At 44.1% G+C, this 17629-nt stretch overlaps 1 pseudogene; it reads left to right on the forward strand.

The window, feature by feature from the left end:
- Positions 1-5409: 5409 nt before the first annotated feature.
- On the forward strand, positions 5410-15128 carry LOC143925657 (interferon-induced very large GTPase 1-like; annotated as a pseudogene).
- Positions 15129-17629: the final 2501 nt, after the last annotated feature.

The raw sequence follows: 17629 nt of genomic DNA on the forward strand, positions 1-17629 counted from the left end.
ATTAAACTCACTTGGTGCCTTACCTGCATTTAATTAGCCTCAGAACCTGTGTAATTCATATGTGTTCGGGTTTAAACGGATGAGGTGGCAATTAGTCACGCGTCCGTTATGCGATACTCTCCACAAATAAAAGACGTGCTTAATTTTTCTGCCCCAGGGTTCTGGCGTGAACATGTCACATAGAAAACACCTGTGATCCTGTGTGCGGTGACCTGCGTGTATCCGGTACAGAAAAGTCACCACACGTAGCCCTGGTTCACACCAGTGCAGCTTTGAAAGCATGCTACTTCAGAGCGATTTCAAAGCCACTGATCAGTTCGATTTCATGTGTGGTTTGCTAACTTTTGTGCAACTTCATTTACACTCGACATGCGCATTCTTTACACACTGAAACCTACCCAAACGCACCAAAAACGCACTGGAACACACATGTCCTTATTTAAGGTGAAGAAAAAAAGAGGTGGGTGGAATGCACTGGACTGCATCAAAAATGCACTGGAACGCATCAAAAGCTTGCATGCAGAAAAGCATCTGGAACGCATATCTATGGTGTGAACTGGACCTAAGACTTTAGAACCACTAAAGAGATTCGCCCTCTCTGTTTACCATTATTATTAAGGCTCATTCACACTAGCACAATGCGGGAACCAGTGCCATTCCATGTCCCAGTCCGCACATCGCATAAGACTGGCAGGCAGTTCACACTGCACTATGCGAACTGCTGCGGGTGTCAATAGAAAGTTAACAACATCCACAGATAGGTTCACAGATCATAGTGCAAACTGTCAAATGGTGCAGGAATCGGATTCCATACGTTTGAACACCCATGCAATCCGATTCCAGTGCGGACCAAAAAAAAAGGGTGTTGCACCGTTTTGTATGGCTGAATTCGTATCGCACAGACATCGCATGTGATCTGCACAGTAATGCGATGACACAATGTTGACACTAATGATGCTGCAGATGGGCACAGTGTGGCTGTATTGATGGCTCAGTGAGGTTGCACTGATGGGCACTGATGAGGCTGCATTGTTGGCACAGTGAGGCTGCAGATGGGCACAGTGAGGCTGCAGTGTTGGCACTGATGAGACTGCAAATGGGCACAGTGAGGCTGCTGATCTGCACAGTAATGCGATGACACAATGTTGACACTAATGATGCTGCAGATGGGCACAGTGAGGCTGCATTGATGGCTCAGTGAGGTTGCACTGATGGGCACTCATGAGGCTGCATTGTTGGCATAGTGAGGCTGCAGATGGGCACAGGGAGGCTGCAGTGTTGGCACTGATGAGACTGCAAATGGGCACTGTGAGGCTGCATTGTTGGCACTGATGAGGCTGCATTGAGGGCTCAGTGGGGCTGCATTGATGGGCACTGAGGAGGCTGCAGATGGGCACAGTGAGGCTGCATTGATGGGCACCGACGAGGCTGCAAATGGGCACAGTGAGGCTGCAGATGGGCACAGTGAGGCTGCATTGTTGTTAAAGTAATATTGTATTATGGCATTATATTATTAATTATCTTTGAAGTATTATTTTATTATAGTATTTTATTATGAATGGTTGGGGGGTTGTTGGCACAGAGCGTGATCTCCCTGAAATTAGTTTTTGAGTTTTTGCAGGTTGGGATGTCTGCAATATATATATGTTTGGAATCATTGATGGAGGACAGTAAGGTGCGTGTCTGTAGATTTTATGGAAAGCTTTGATATTTTTGCAAAAAAAGTACATGAATGCTGTATTGGTACATAGCGGAGCTGGAATTTAGAGGGAAAAAAAGGTGAACTTAGTCTTTAAGCACACCCAAGCATCCACCTGGCGCCCTGCTGCCGGGGACAAAACCGGATACAGACTTGGTCCGGGGACAGCGTCCTCAGTTCGGGGACTGTCCCCAAAGACTGGGGATGTCTGGTAAGACAAGGTGGGGGGGTGATTATTTTCTATAACCGTTGCATATGGGAGCTGTTTGAATCTCTGTCCATCCAGTCCTGGCCTGAGGCACGGCAGAGCAGAACAGATTTTTTTTTTTGCCCTGCTACAGTTAAAGGATTAGATAGAATCACAGTGACTGCGCTGGCCAATCGGAATCGATCTGGTCCTTCCTGAAAGTGCTGCACGAAGAAAAGGGAGAAGAGTGGGGGTTTCATATTCCTGGACTGCTGGGGTGCTGATAGCTCACCAACCCCTAAGTACATCGGGGACCCGGGCGGTGGGGTGCGTGTCTGGTATTAGTTCACCTTTACATTTTTTTCTGTAAAGGTAAACTAATGCCCTGTACACATGGTCAGACATTCAAACGACAAAATCCAACAGATTTTGGCCTAAACATGTGGTGCATACACACGGTCGCACAAAGTTATAGGAAAATCCGATCGTTCAGATCACGGTGACGTAGAACACCTACGACAGGACTATATAGCGGGCAGTAGCCAATAGCATGAATGTCACTTTGTCCGTCGGAATTGTCTAAACATGATAGGAATTTAAACAATCGGATTTTGTTGCTGGAAAATTTTAGATCCTGCTCTCAAACTTTGTGTGTTGGAAATTCAGACGGGAAAAGCCCGATGGAGCCCACACACAGTCGGATTTTTCGGCAACAAGATCCAATCGCACATTTTCCGTCAGAAAGTCCGACCGTGTGTACAGGGCATAACACTTTGAATAAAACTTACAGGGTGTGTTCCTTCCCCAGACTGTGGAGGTAAAGGACAAGCAGCAGACCATCTTTATCAACTTTAATAAACATAAATCCACTAAAACATATTTGGGAACCAGGAACAGTATAGCTGCTATATTCCATGCACTTACAACTCCATCTCCTCCACTCCCCTTCCTCTTTCTGTTGGGGTACCCCAAGGTTCTGTCCTTGGGCCCCTCCTAGTCTCACTCTATACCTCTTCCCTGGGCCAGTTGATAACCTCCCATGGTTTCCAATACCACCTCTATGCCGACGACACCCAGATCTATCTCTCCACTCCTCAACTCACCCCTTCAATCTCCTCACAGATCTCCAACTTACTGAATGACATATCCGTATGGATGTCACACCACTTCCTCAAACTCAATCTTTCTAAAACTGAGCTTCTTATATTTCCTCCTTGACGATCCCCCCGTGACTTCACCATTAATATCAACAACACAGCCATTGTTCCCTCCACACATGCCAGGGTCCTGGGTGTAATCCTTGACTCTGACCTCTCCTTCAGCCCCCATATCCAATCACTGGCTGAATCCTGCCACCTTCACCTCCGCAACATCTCCAGAATTCGACCCTTCCTGACTAATGACACCATCAAGCAACTCGTTCACTCTTTGATTATTTCCCCCCTTGACTACTGCAACTCTCTCCTTAATGGCCTACCCTTACGCCAGCTATCCCCCCTTCAGTCTATTATGAATGCTTCTGCTAGACTAATACACCTCACTAATCGTTCCGTGACTGCTGCCCCTCTCTGCCAATCCCTTCACTGGCTTCCACTACCCCACCGTGTAAAATTCAAAATGCTAACCATAACATACAAGGCCATCCACAACCTCGCCCCCATCTACATCACCAACCTCATCTGCAGATATCGCCCAAATCGTCCCCTCCGCTCCTCCCAGGGCCTCATGCTTTCTAGCTCCCTTGTTACCTCCTCTCATGCTCGTATTCAAGACTTCTTCAGAGCCTCTCCCATCCTCTGGAACTCCCTGCCCCAGTCTGTCAGATCAGTCCCTACCCTGTCCACCTTTAGATGTTCCCTGAAAACTCATTTATACTGGAAAGCCTATCCCACACCCACATAACTGTCCCTGAGCCACCCCCATCAATTGTGTTGTCCCCCCCTATACATTGTAAAGCGCTGCGTAAACTGTTGGCGCTATATAAATCGTGTATAATAATAATAATAATATTAATAAAGTCAGTAAAAGGTAGGAATGTAAGGCTCAGATCTTTGCGTAAATAGCAGAAGAACCTGTCCACCTGGGGGAAACTTCCTGGTATGTGAAACTGAGAAGGGGAAAACCAAGAAGAAAAACCCACTGCCAAGACGGTTATATTATTTTGATTTAGGGATTGTACGTGGCATTGCTTTCTATGTGGAGACTTTGATCACTTCGTCTCAGACAAGGTTCGCTAGGCTATAGACCTGGTCAGGGTAAGTAAGGTAAGCAAGACATTTTTTACGCTTTGTATTTCTGAATGAACACCTTGAGAGTTACACATATATCACAATTTGCAATCTTTAAATTGTCTTGTGCAGTCATTTTCAACCAAGGTTCTGTGGATCTCTAGGGTTCCTCCAGAGTTTGGTAAGGGTTCCTTGAGCTGGGAGCAATTTCTACCTCTCAGATACAGTATGTTCCCACAGCTCTCTGTAAGGAGGCATTGTTCTTAGTGACCTCATATGTAAGGGAAATTCTTTCCAATGACCTTTCAGGATAAGGGGAGTCTTCTCCCACTGACCACCAATTTAAGGAGGAGTCTTCTCCCACTGACCACCAATTTTACCACTTAAAAACCGAGCCTCTTTTTCAGACTCGTTGTTTACAAGTTAAAAACAATTTTTTTGTTAAAAAATTACTTAGATCCCCCAAACATTAAACATTTTTTTTCTAACACCCTAAAAAATAAAATGGGGTCATTGCAATACTTTTTTTCAAACCGTATTTGCACAGCGGTCTTACAAGCACACTTTTTTGGGGAAAAAAAACACTTTTTTGAATAAAAAAATAAGAGAACAGTAAAGTCAGCCCAATTTTCTTTATATTGTGAAAGATAATGTTATGCTGAGTAAATTGATACCTAACATGTCAATGCTTCAAAATTGCGCCTGCTCGTGGAATGGCATCAAACTTTTACCCTTAAACATTTCCATAGGCAACGTTTAAAAAATTCTAGGAGGGCTAGAATTATTTCTCTCGCTCTAACAATTGCGGCGATACCTCGCATGTGTGGCTTGACCACCGTTTTCATATGCGGGCGCTACTCACGTATGCATTTGCTTCTGCGCGCCAGCTCGTCGGGACAGGGCGCTTTAAAAAAAAAATGTTTTTCTTATTTATTTTACTTGATTTTGTTTACTGTTTAAAAAAAATGCGTCACTTTTATTCCTATTACAAGGAGTGTAATCATCCCTTGTAATAGAAAAAATCATGACAGGTCCTTAGCTTCTCCCACTGATCATCAGTGTATGGGGACACTACATTTAATTCCAATGAAAGCGAGCACTATAATGACTACCAATGTAAATGGGCACTTCACTGACCACCAATGTGAGGAAGCGCTGCATAGTTCATAGTCTGTTTTTATTTTCTGGCCATTATTATTAGAATTTCTGATGAGCTGAACGTACCTCCTGGGTTTGGTTCGGGGCAGGTTTGGCAAACCTTTCTAAAGTTTGGGTTCAGAATCTGAACCCTGTCTAACCTGGAAATAAATGACTGTATGTTACAGTAATTGAACTCGGCATTAAAAATGGATGGCAGGCATTTAATAGAAAAGAATAAGAATGATGCAGATTTGGTTTGACGCCTACAGAACATAATGAAAGAGTTAATTAAAAAACCCACCAAGCAGGTCACCTTGGAGAATATGGCAGAGACCGCTTGTGAACTTGGAATTCATGTAGACGAGCTCTCCAACGAATGTCAGTCAGCAAAACAGAGAGCATTACAAATAACTAAAAGTATCTATGACGTAGCAGAGTATAAAGAAGAAACAATTAAGCTACAGGGAGATCTATGTAAAAAACTGGCCACAACGAGAACAGAAATATGTAGAATGAGAAAGCAAGGGGAGGAAAATTCCCAACTCTACAGGGAAAAACTTAAAAACACAAGGACAGAATTAATCAGACAGCAGTATTCGCATACTCCATCTGCAGGCATTGTTGCCTTCACAGCGTCAATATCACAAAAGAATTGCTCAGGGAGATACTATTTTCTAAAATGGATGAAGATTTTCCTTGATTAAATTGCTAGAACCAACCTATTAAAATTGCAGAATGAGTACAAAGACAGCGAAGATATCAAACAGCTAGACTTAATCATGTCAAAGAGCTCTCTGGGTGTTGAGCACTTCATACGAGAGTTGGGTCAGTTTTATGATGCTGAATGCAATCTTTTAAAAAATAATGAGATACAGATTGAGGAACAAAAATTTAACAAGCTGCCAGAAATTGCAGCAGAACTTTTACTGGATGGCTTGCCGCTGGAACTGATTGATGGAGATTCCTCCAGTATACCACTGGAGTGGATAACTAATGTTTTGAGTGAGCTAGACAAGAGGACAGGAGACCAGTGCTGAATTTGAGCTATAACTGTCCTGGGGGTGCAGAGCACAGGGAAATCCACCCTTCTCAATACCATGTTTGGTTTGCAGTTCCCAGTGGCCAGTGGACGATGTACAAAAGGAGCATTCATGACTCTTATTAAAGTTGAAGAGAACTTTCAGCAGGAGCTAGGCTGTTCTTTCATTTTGGTACTTGACACAGAAGGTTTAAAAGCTCCAGAGATGTCTTCCCTGGATGGATCTAACCAACCTGACAATGAATTAGCAAACCTAGTTGTTGGCTTGAGTGACATTACGATCATAAACTTTTCAATGGAAAATGCAGCAGAAATGAACAATATTTTACAGATTGTAGTCCATGCATTTCTAAGGATGGAAACCCTTGGCAAAAAACCCAAATACTACTTCCTACATCAGAATGTCTCTGATGTTGCTGCTAGTGAGAAATGGTTAAGAAATAGAAGGAAGATTATGGACAACCTTAAGGAAATGACAAGGACTGCAGCAAAGATGGAAAAAAAAGAACGGGATCAAGTCTTTTTCTGATGTTCTGGATGCTGACCATGAGAACCATAGCTGGTACATTCCTGGTCTCCCACCAATGTCTTCAGTAAGTGCAGGTTACAGTGACAAGGTTTATGAATTTAAAAAAATACCTACTACATGTCATGAAAACACCTGAAAGACAGGCCCAAAGCTGGAGCAAATTTTTGAAATGGATAAGAAGCTTGTGGGAGGCCGTGCAATATGAAAACTTTATTTTTAATTTCAGAAATAGGCATCTGCCACCAGGCTATGATCAACTACATGTTAAGTATACTGAGCTGAAATGGAACTTCAGCAAAGTCATGTTTAAATGGATGCAGGAGACAGAAAATATAATCCGGAATCAGCCAAATTCACAGAAAGAGTTGAGCGCAGATCCAACTAATAATATGTACGAGATACTGCAGAGAGAGGAGAACTTCATGCGAGAAACTTTAGAAAGGTATTTTGACTAGGGATGAGCTTCGTGTTCGAGTCGAACGCATGTTCGACTCGAACATCGGTCGTTCGTGCGTTCGCCGAATTCCGAACGTTTGGGCCGTTCGCGGCAAAATTCGTGTGGCCCACAATGCACTGCGATGGCGCAATGCATTGCTGTTTCACGATTGGCCAAGCATGCACTGTGACTCCGCATGCCTGGCCAATCACAGCGCCAGCAGCGAGGAGAGCCATGGTTGGCCACAGGCAGGATGCCTGTGGCCAATCATAGCTCAGGCTGTGTAGTGCACGCCCCACACTATATAAAGCCGCCTTTCAGGCGGCCTCGTGTAGTGTTTGTTAGCATCTGAAGCAGTGGGTGTTCTGTGTACCTTCAACACAGTTACACACCAATCGTTTTTGGCTGATTTACTATCTTGCTCTTGTGTAGTGGTTACTGTCTGTGCCCTGACCGCAGTATACACCACTATATTCACCTCACCTATATAGCTAGTGATCTAGCTTTAATAATAGAGCTTGCAGTCAGTAGTGTTAGTGCGTGCTGTCTGCGTGCTCTGTACCCAGTACATACCACTATATACACCTACATAGCTGTTCTCTATTTGAGCCCGATTGTCATCTGCAGGAGTTATTGGAAGTTGTGTGTGCTTCCAGCACAGCACAGTATACATCTGTATATACCCCTTTAACTCTGCTGTTTTCTGGTTATTGTCTGCGTGCCCTGACCGCAGTATACACCGTGATATTCACCTCACCTATATAGCTAGTGGTCCATCTTTAACAATAGAGCTTGCAGTCAGTAGTGTCACTCAGGAGATAGTGCGTGCTGTGTGCGTGCTCTGTACCCAGTACATACCGCTATAATCCACCTACATAGCTGTTCTCTATTTGGGCCCGATTGTCATCTGCAGGAGTTATTGGAAGTTGTGTGTGCTTCCAGCACAGCACAGTATACATCTGTATATACCCCTTTAACTTTGCTGTTCTATAAAAAAGGCATCTGCAGGAGTTAGTGGGTGTTGTGTGCCTCCAGCACAATATAAACTACCCAACTACTGTTTTACCCAACTCCCTTCAGGCCATTACCATGTCTGGAAGGCCAGCAAGGAGAGGCAGACAGGCGCGAGCCGATAAAAGAGGGCAAGCAGGCTCTGTGTCTAGAGACAACAGTGCTGGTCGTGGACGCGGTGCATTGTCATCAGCACGTGGCCATGGGACATGCTTGTCCTTCTTTTCTGCAGCTGGACATGTTGAACCGCAACATGCCAACGACTTGGTAGAGTGGATGACCAAGCCCTCTTCATCCTCCTCATCCTCTCTCACCCAGTCTCAGGGTAGTAGAAAAGCAGCTGCCAACACATCGTCGTCCCTCCTCTCAATGTCATCATCAGTGACTCCTTCCCTAGACCCACCACGTCCTCCTGAGGAGTCTCCTGAACTCTTTGAGCACAGTGTTGGGTACATGCTCCAGGAGGATGCCCAGTGTTTGGTGGGCTCTGATGATGACACTCAGCTAGAGGAAGGCAGTAGCGTGAGCGCAGAGAGAGAGGATGCTCAAGAAGCACAGCAATCTGGCAGTCATGTTCCACAAGCTGCAGCATACTGCCAGGTTTGCTACAGCGATGAAGAGGGAGGGGATGATGAGGGCACTGACTCCACGTGGGTGCCTGGAAGGAGGGAGGAGGAGGAGGAGGAGGAGGAGGAGGAGGAGGCACATGTCCAACGAGGCAGGATGCCCTCCTGGGGCCAGCTTAGGGGCAGCACACCGACTGAATCACACTGCAGAGCTCCGCCTGCGCAGAGCGCTTCCTCTGCGCGTTATTCTAAAAGTTCTTTGGTGTGGGCCTTTTTTGAGACGAGTGCATCAGATCGCACCGCTGCTATTTGCAACATATGTCTCAAGCGTATCTCACGTGGCCAAAACATCAGCCGCTTGGGCACCACATGCTTGACCAGACATATGTTGACCTGCCATGCAGCTCGTTGGCAAGCATACCTCAAAGACCCACACCAAAGAACAAAGCGGACCTCTCCTTGCTCCTCATCAGCTGGCATCTCCAACCCCACTAGACCTTCAGTCCTCTCTGAAACCTGCTCTGAGAGGAATGAAGGTGTAGAATTAGGTGTGTCACAGCCAAGTGCTTCCGGGAACTCTGCTAGTGGTACATCCACATCTGATTATAGCAGGCAAATGTCCCTGCCCCAGCTGCTGGACCGGCGGAAGAAATTTACTCCCAGCCATCCACATGCCCAGCGGTTGAATGCTAGCTTGGCTAAATTGCTAGCACTTCAACTGCTGCCTTTTCAGTTGGTAGACTCGGCCCCCTTCCGTGAGTTTGTACAATGTGCGGTTCCTCAGTGGCAGGTCCCCAAACGCCACTTTTTCTCACGGAAGGCGATTCCGGCTCTCTACCGGCATGTGGAAGGCAATGTCCTTGCCTCGCTGGACAGGGCGGTCAGCGGTAAGGTGCATATTACCGCTGACTCATGGTCCAGCATGCATGGACAGGGACGTTACCTGTCTTTCACGGCCCATTGGGTCACTCTTCTGGCTGCTGGGAAGGATGCAGGACAAGGTACAGTAGTGTTGGAGGTTGTTCCGCCACCACGCCTCCAAAATGCTACTATTGGTTGTGACACACCTCTCTCCTCCACCCCCTCCTCTTCTTCTTCCTCCATGGCCTCTTCCAGTGCTCTGTCCTCAGAACCAGCGGTGCTCCGTAGGCGTTGTAGGGCCTAAGCAAGTACGCAGGCAAAACGATGCCATGCCGTGCTTGCGCTGGTTTGTTTGGGGGACAGGAGCCACACTGGGGCGGATGTTTTGTCAGCTCTGCAGGGGCAGGCCGAGAGGTGGTTGACGCCACGCCAGCTTAAGCCAGGAATGGTGGTTTGCGACAATGGCACCAACCTCCTCTCCGCCCTCCGACAGGGACAACTGACCCATGTGCCCTGTGTAGCTCACGTCCTTAACCTGGTGGTGCAGCGGTTCTTGGGCAGGTACCCCGGCTTACAGGATGTCCTGAAACAGGCCAGGAGAGTCTGTGTGCATTTCCGCCGATCATTTAATGCCTGTGCTCGGCTGGCTGAGCTCCAAAAGGAGTTGAACCTGCCCAAGAACCGCCTTATATGTGACATGCCCACCAGATGGAACTCAACATTGGCCATGCTGCAGCGGCTGCACACGCAGCAGAGGGCCATCAATGAGTACCTGTGCGACTACGGCACCAGGACAGGGTCAGGGGAGCTTGGTTTTTTCTCACCACGCCAGTGGGGCATGATCAGGGATGCATGCACTGTCCTGTCACCGTTTGAGGAGGCCACAAGGATGGTGAGCAGTGACAGTGCATGCATCAGTGACACTGTACCTCTTGTCCACCTCTTGGAGCATACGCTGCGTGGAATAATGGACAGGGCACTTGAGGCAGAACAGAGGCAGGAAGGGGAGGACTTCCTTGCCTCTCAAGGCCCCCTTTATCCAGACAGTGTTCCTGCTGTGCCACCCATCACACAGGAAGAGGGTGAGGAGGAGGAAGAGGAGGAGGAGGATGATTGTGTCAGCATGGAGGTGGAGGCTGGCACTCAGCATCAGCATCAGCAGCAGCAGTCTTATAGGGATGATTTACAGTCCCAAGAAACACGTGGACTTGTACGTGGCTGGAAGGAGGTAGCTGCGGATCATGTTGTCCTTAGTGACCCAGAGGACTCCGGACCGAATGCCTCAGCTAACCTACGCTGCATGGCCTCCCTGATCCTGCAAAGCCTGCGGAAGGATCCTCGTATTCTTCGGATCAAGGAGAGGGACCATTACTGGCTGGCTACTCTCCTTGATCCACGGTACAAGGGTAAGGTTGCCGACCTTATCTTGCCATCGCAGAGGGAGCAGAGGATGAGACATCTCCGGGAGGCCTTGCAGAAAGCTCTGTGCAACGCGTTCCCAGAGACTGGGAGGTCACAAACTCCTGGTCCTGGACAACGTGTTGCTGAGGCATCAGTCAAAAGGAGCGGTGGAGAAGGTGGCCGTCTGACTGATGCTTTCAGACAATTTTTTAGTCCGCAGCCCCAAGGTATTATTGGTTCCAGCACCCATCGCCAGCGTCTAATTTACATGGTGCAGGAATACCTAGGGGCAAGGTCAGACTTGGACACCTTTCCCACTGAAAATCCTCTGGCTTACTGGGTCTTGAGGATGGATCACTGGCCAGAGCTTGCACAGTATGCAATTGAGCTACTGGCCTGTCCTGCATCCAGCGTTCTTTTGGAACGCACCTTCAGTGCTGCTGGTGGCTTCGTTACCGATCACAGGGTGCGCCTGTCCACCGAATCAGTTGATCGACTGACCTTCATCAGGATGAATCAGTCTTGGATCACCCACAGCTACCAAGCACCTGAAGCTGATGTAACCGAATAATTTTTTTTGAAATACCACATCCCTTCAAGACTGCCTATGCTGATGCTGAGTGACTGTCCTGTTATGTTGATTGTCTATCCTCTTCCTCCTCTGCTGATATGTTGGAAGAACATTTTTGGTTCTGGGTGATGCCAGCAGCCCAATTTTTCTGCCCCTGTTTAACAGGGGTGTTTAAGTACAATTTTTGATGCAATGCTTTGCAGCAGGGCTAATTCCTGCAATAAAACTAGAGTATATGGCAGAGGTTGCAGTGTGATGGCACCAGTACCTAAGGCCCAATTTTTCTGCCCCTGTTTAACAGGGGCGTTTAAGTACAATTTTTGATGCAATGCTTTGCAGCAGGGCTAATTCCTGCAATAAAACTAGAGTATATGGCAGAGGTTGCAGTGTGATGGCACCAGTGCCTAAGGCCCAATTTTTCTGCCCCTGTTTAACAGGGACATGTAATTACAATTCTTGATATAATATTTCACAGGAGGGCCCCTTCCTGTGCCCACCCAGAGTAACGGTGAGGACTTATAATGTTGTGGCACCAGCACCACAACCACCAAAGGTCAATTTTTCTACCACTGTTCAACAATGGCATGTAATTACAATTCTTGATATAATCGTTCACAGCAGGGCGCTTCAGCGCCCACCAAGAGTCACTTTGAGGGTTTACAATGTTGTGGCAAAACCAACACCTTGTTCCGCCATTTCTGCAGAGCATATAGGGCAGGCCGCTACTTTCAAACATCCAATTTACAAACATCTCCTACTTGCAAATGGAAGGAGACAACAGCAAGTGAGATGAAAAAAGATGGACGACAAAACAAATTATACAGGGGTGATAACCCTTCCCTATGTTTTCCAAAAAGCTTAAAAATAGTTTTTTTGACTGGAGCTACACTTTAAAAATGTACCAGTTGAAAATTACAAACAGATTCAACTTAACACAACAAACCTACACAGTCCCTGTCTTGTTTGCACCGCCTGTATACTGCTGTTCTGAGTATATAGGGCCTGGGGGCCACACGCATTTCTTTTTTTTAATATGGGTACGGGGTTCCCCTTAATATGCATACAAGACCCAAATAGGCTGGTAATGGGCAGGGAGGGCTACCCATGCCATTTTTCTCAATGATTTTCAACCATATTGCTGGAACCAGATATAACATTGAAACCGCAAGCAGTTTTAAATGGTGTTATTTCCATTTAATGTTATTTTGTGCAGGGACTGTTCTAAACACGGGAAACACGTGGCACTTCACAGGCATACTACAGACACCCCCCAGGCACCATATTTAAAGGAATATTTCATTTTTTTTTTTCACTTTAATCGTCATTAAAATCAGTGCTCCCGCCAAAACGGCCGCTTTTAAAACTTTTTTTTGCATTGACCCATGTCCCCTGAGGCAGGAGTCAGGTCCCCAAACCCTTTTTAGGACAGTATCTTGCATATCAGCCGTTAAAATTAGCACTTTCCATTTCGAACGTTCGAGTCCCATAGACTTCAATGGGGTTCTAACGTTCATTACGAACGTGGGGTCCGTTCGAAAGTTCTGGTGCGAACCGAACCGGGGGGTGTTCGGCTCATCCCTAATTTTGACAGTGGAGCTGAAAGCAGCCATCTGATAGAAAGATACCAAGAAGAATTTCTCAGGAGTGTAAGCTCCATAAGGAAACAACTTGAAGACGAAGTAAAGCTGAGATTAAATGAATATTGGCAAATTCAGAGAGGGAAGGCCGTGATTCAATCAAATCAGAATACATTTATGGAGGTTATTGAAAAGAAAGCCGCAAGCAAATACCAAACCCTCAAAAACTGTGAAGTCTTGCTTAATCATGATGAAGAGTTTGAGAAAATATGGAACGTAATATTTATAGAAATAAAACTTATTAGCCTGCATACACGTAACATTGGTCAAGAAATCCTACACCAACTTAGAACGGATATGAGGCACAGCATAGGAGCTGTAACTATGAGGTCGCACAATATACACAACTTGAAAGAATATGAAAAGAAATGCTTTGCAGCCCAGCCACTTCACTTTGACGCAAGTTGGTACAACACAGCCTTTAAAACAATCTCAAACAAATTTCCTGATTATTCGATTGGTTCAAATGAATGAGAAAGCAATGCTGCTCAAGTACAAATTGCACGTCATTGCTAAAATGAACACAAAAGAGGATTACCATGACACCTATTGCCAAGAGCTTTTAAATATGGTAAACAAAGAACTCCAAGAGAGCGCTGCTCAGAAACTCCATATATCACTTCAGTTTGAGTTAGACTTGAAACTTCATGTCTTGGGGAGAGCGGCTCCCATGTTCCAGAAGATGCACGAGAACTTCATCCAAGAGAATGATCCAAGGATCAGCTTGGAGAAGTTAAATCCTCAGTATCTCGCCACCTTTAGGAATATATTCCTTGAGAAAGATCAATGTAAAAAGAGGGCGGAGGAATTTTGCCGGTCTTGCCTGAACCCCTCAATAGTAGAATTTATCTATAAAAACCTTGGGAGAGAATAGACTTGTGCACAATGGAAAATTTTGTTTAGTTTCAGTTCGTTGTCATTCGTAAAATACATAATTTCGTTCTGTTATTATCGTAATGTTACGTTAATACGTTTTCGGATAATTCGAGATTGAGTGTCGAATTCATTCGTTCGTATTCGTTGAAATTCGCTATTTATGTATGTATAGACATTTGTGATAATGATTCGTAGTTTGGAAAGTCGATTGTTTATTGAATATTTTTACACACACACTGACAACGTCTCTTCTCCTCGGCTCAAATACAATACAACGCCCTTCTAACTCAGTTCTCAGGAATGCACTTTGCCAGTAATCCATCCTCCAGCACAAAATTAATTAGCTGATTGGACTATAAGATTTACTTTGAGCTGACCTTTTGTTTCATTAGATCTTTAAAGAATTACCGAATCATGTCGAATTCATTCAAATTCATTCATTAAATTTCTTTCGTATTCGTTGTTATTCGTTATTTTTTTATTCGGATGCATCCAAATGTCCGAAAGATGCAAAATTCGGCCGAATTTCGATTAGTTTCGAAAACTAATTGCACAAGCCTAGGAGAGAAATTGTGGATGATATTTTGTTCAGGGAACACTCCAAAGAATACATTAGTGAAATGTTTTTCCAGTCCAACCTGCTTAAAAATGTAAGAAGAAAAGGACTTTGACCAATATATGATATATATATTAATGATTATGAGGTGTTTGTGAAGAGACAAATTCAAGCACATATATTAGACAATTATGGGAAACCAGGTGGCCTTAAAAATTTGCATGAGAAAATTATTCATATAATCACACATGTGGTCAATAATGCGTTGAAAGATCCAACTGTACAAGAAAGTACAAATGTTTCTTCCTTTTTGAAAATGTTTTGTAAGCTTTTGCAAAAAGAATTAGTCATGGGACAGCAGGCTGGAATTTTATTCAATAACTTGAAATAAGACAAGCAGACAGGTATTTGGATAATAAAGGCCGCGGTTGTTTATTACTGGTTTCAAAATATGTACATAACTCATCAAAACTCATCCAATAAACTTAAAGCTAGCCCAGTCACTACGGCTCAGGCAGCAACACAAAATACCCAACACTTGAAACACTATAAGTAAAAGCCATAATAACTTGTCCCCCTTTGCTGCTACAATTTTTGTATATAAATTTTATTTATTCATTTGTTTACCAAACTCAATACTTAACTTTTTTTTTTTTCCTTTTGCAAAGGTGACTTACCACATAACAACAACCGCGACAAAATAAATTAACATAACCATACCATACAAAATTAAAATACATTTAAATGCAAGTTTTTAAATTTTTTTTATTTTTAAGGGAGGGAGGGAGGGGAGAGAACACCACAGCTCTTCTTCTGAGGCGAATGAGCCCCCTCAGCGCAACCCCCTTTATATAGCCCCACATATCCCAAGAAAACTGGTTTAAACCAGTTCTTCCCGGGCTTTTTCACATGTCATGAAGAGTGGTCACCTGTACCCCTCCTCAAAAACATGTGACCAACAGCTCTGCGGGGGAACTTGAAACAGCTGATCCAGCTGCTCTCCCATGAGGAAAAGGGGGGGCAAGAAACTGCCCTCTCCCTTTTCCTGTCATGGGACAGCAGGCCGGAATTTTATTCAATAACTTGAAGTAAGACAAGCAGACAAGTATTTGGATAATAATGCTAATAGGGTAGTTATTCCTGCGCTGCCACTATTATGTGATAGACCGAGGAACTGCTGCGTTCACCTAGATGGATCAAACCAAATCCACTTAGTTCTAACATGAGGCTAGGTTGGTGTCGCGGTGTTCTGGTTTAAGGTATTACACGAGAAGGGGATAGTTCCCTATATTTCTCACTCAACAAATATGAGTGGGAAAGGTATTTCTCACCTAAACACCACACAAGAAATATAATACTTGTTTAACCAGAAAGGTAAGCTTAGTGTAATCGTGGTACACCAATAAGAACAATGTAGTCAGAAGAATTATCAGAAAAGTAAACACACTGCAGAGCCAGCTACGATCAGCTGACTAACCATGCACCAGAATGGAAATATAGGCTTAGCTCCGTCACCTTCAGCAGTCCCAGCAAGCAAAAACGTGCTATGTGCTAATAAAACCAGGGTAAATAACTAACAACTAAATATCTCTTGGTGCAATGTATAAAAATTAATTTAAAATAAAAGTGAAATCAAGTGACCAAAATAGATTAATAAACGTGCTTTTCATAAGGAAGAAAAATCATGATGTGAGAAAAAATGATATAATTATAAAATCTGTTTCTAAAAGAAAATAAATACCCTACAGAGCCTCTATATCAGGTATGTAAGGTTTAGCTTGTTGAGAAGTGCTAAGTGCAATAAATTAATAAACGTGAATTTCATAAGGTAGACCCAACATGGTGTGAGAAAAACCAAAAATATAATAAAAGTAAATACCCTACAGAGCCACTAAATCAGGTATGTTAAGCTTTTTGAAAAATCACACAATTCCAAAAGTGCTAAGTGCAATAAAGATTAGGTACCGATACGCTAAAGAGACTCTAGAGCAACATATGTGAGAGCAAAGGTGCATAAGTACCAAAATAATAAACACACTACAAAGCCAAGTTCATATGTGCAGTGAGCTGCACGTGGATCAGCGAACTGCTGTATCTACTTTAGCAAATTGGTCCAAAACGCAGGTGATGGGAGGGAACAGTGAGGGCACTTCAACAGTATATATATATATATATATATATATATATATATATATATATATATATATATATATTATAGTTCCTCAAGGTGCTCGTATTTTTGTTGTAACTGTGCAATCTGATTGGAGAAACACCGCTTCCCAGTGGATTCCTTTTTTCGTGACCAAACACTCAGGTGGGCAGTGGCCCCTTACCTTATGGTAAGGCAAAAAACGCCTTAACCACTTTCAGACCGGACCATTTTGCTGGTAAATGACCAGAGGTCTTTTTACAATTTGGCACTGCGCTGCTTTAACTGGTAATTGCGCGGTCATGCAATGTTGTACCCAAACAAAATTTGCATCCTTTTCTTCCCACAAATAGAGCTTTCTTTTGATGATATTTGATTGCCTCTGCGATTTTTATTTTTTGCGATATAAACGTAAAAAGACCGCAAATTTAGAAAAAAAATGATATTTTCTACTTTTTGTTATTAGAAAAATCCAATAAACTCAATTTTAGTCATACATTTAGGCCAAAATGTATTCAGCCACATGTCTTTGGTAAAAAAAAAAGTCAATAATTGTATATTTATTGGTTTGCGCAAAAGTTGTCACATCTACAAACTAAGGTACGTTTTCTGGAATTTACGCAGCTTTTAGTTTACGACTGCCTATCTCATTTCTTGAGGTGCTAAAATGGCAGGGCAGTACAAAACCCCCCCAAATGACCCCATTTTGGAAAGTAGACACCCTAAGGAAATTGATAAGTGGC

Source organism: Lithobates pipiens, unplaced genomic scaffold (assembly GCF_037356315.1).
Source record: "Lithobates pipiens isolate NorthernLeopardFrog02 unplaced genomic scaffold, aLitPip1_a1.2 Scaffold_22, whole genome shotgun sequence".
Lineage (NCBI taxonomy): Eukaryota > Metazoa > Chordata > Amphibia > Anura > Ranidae > Lithobates > Lithobates pipiens.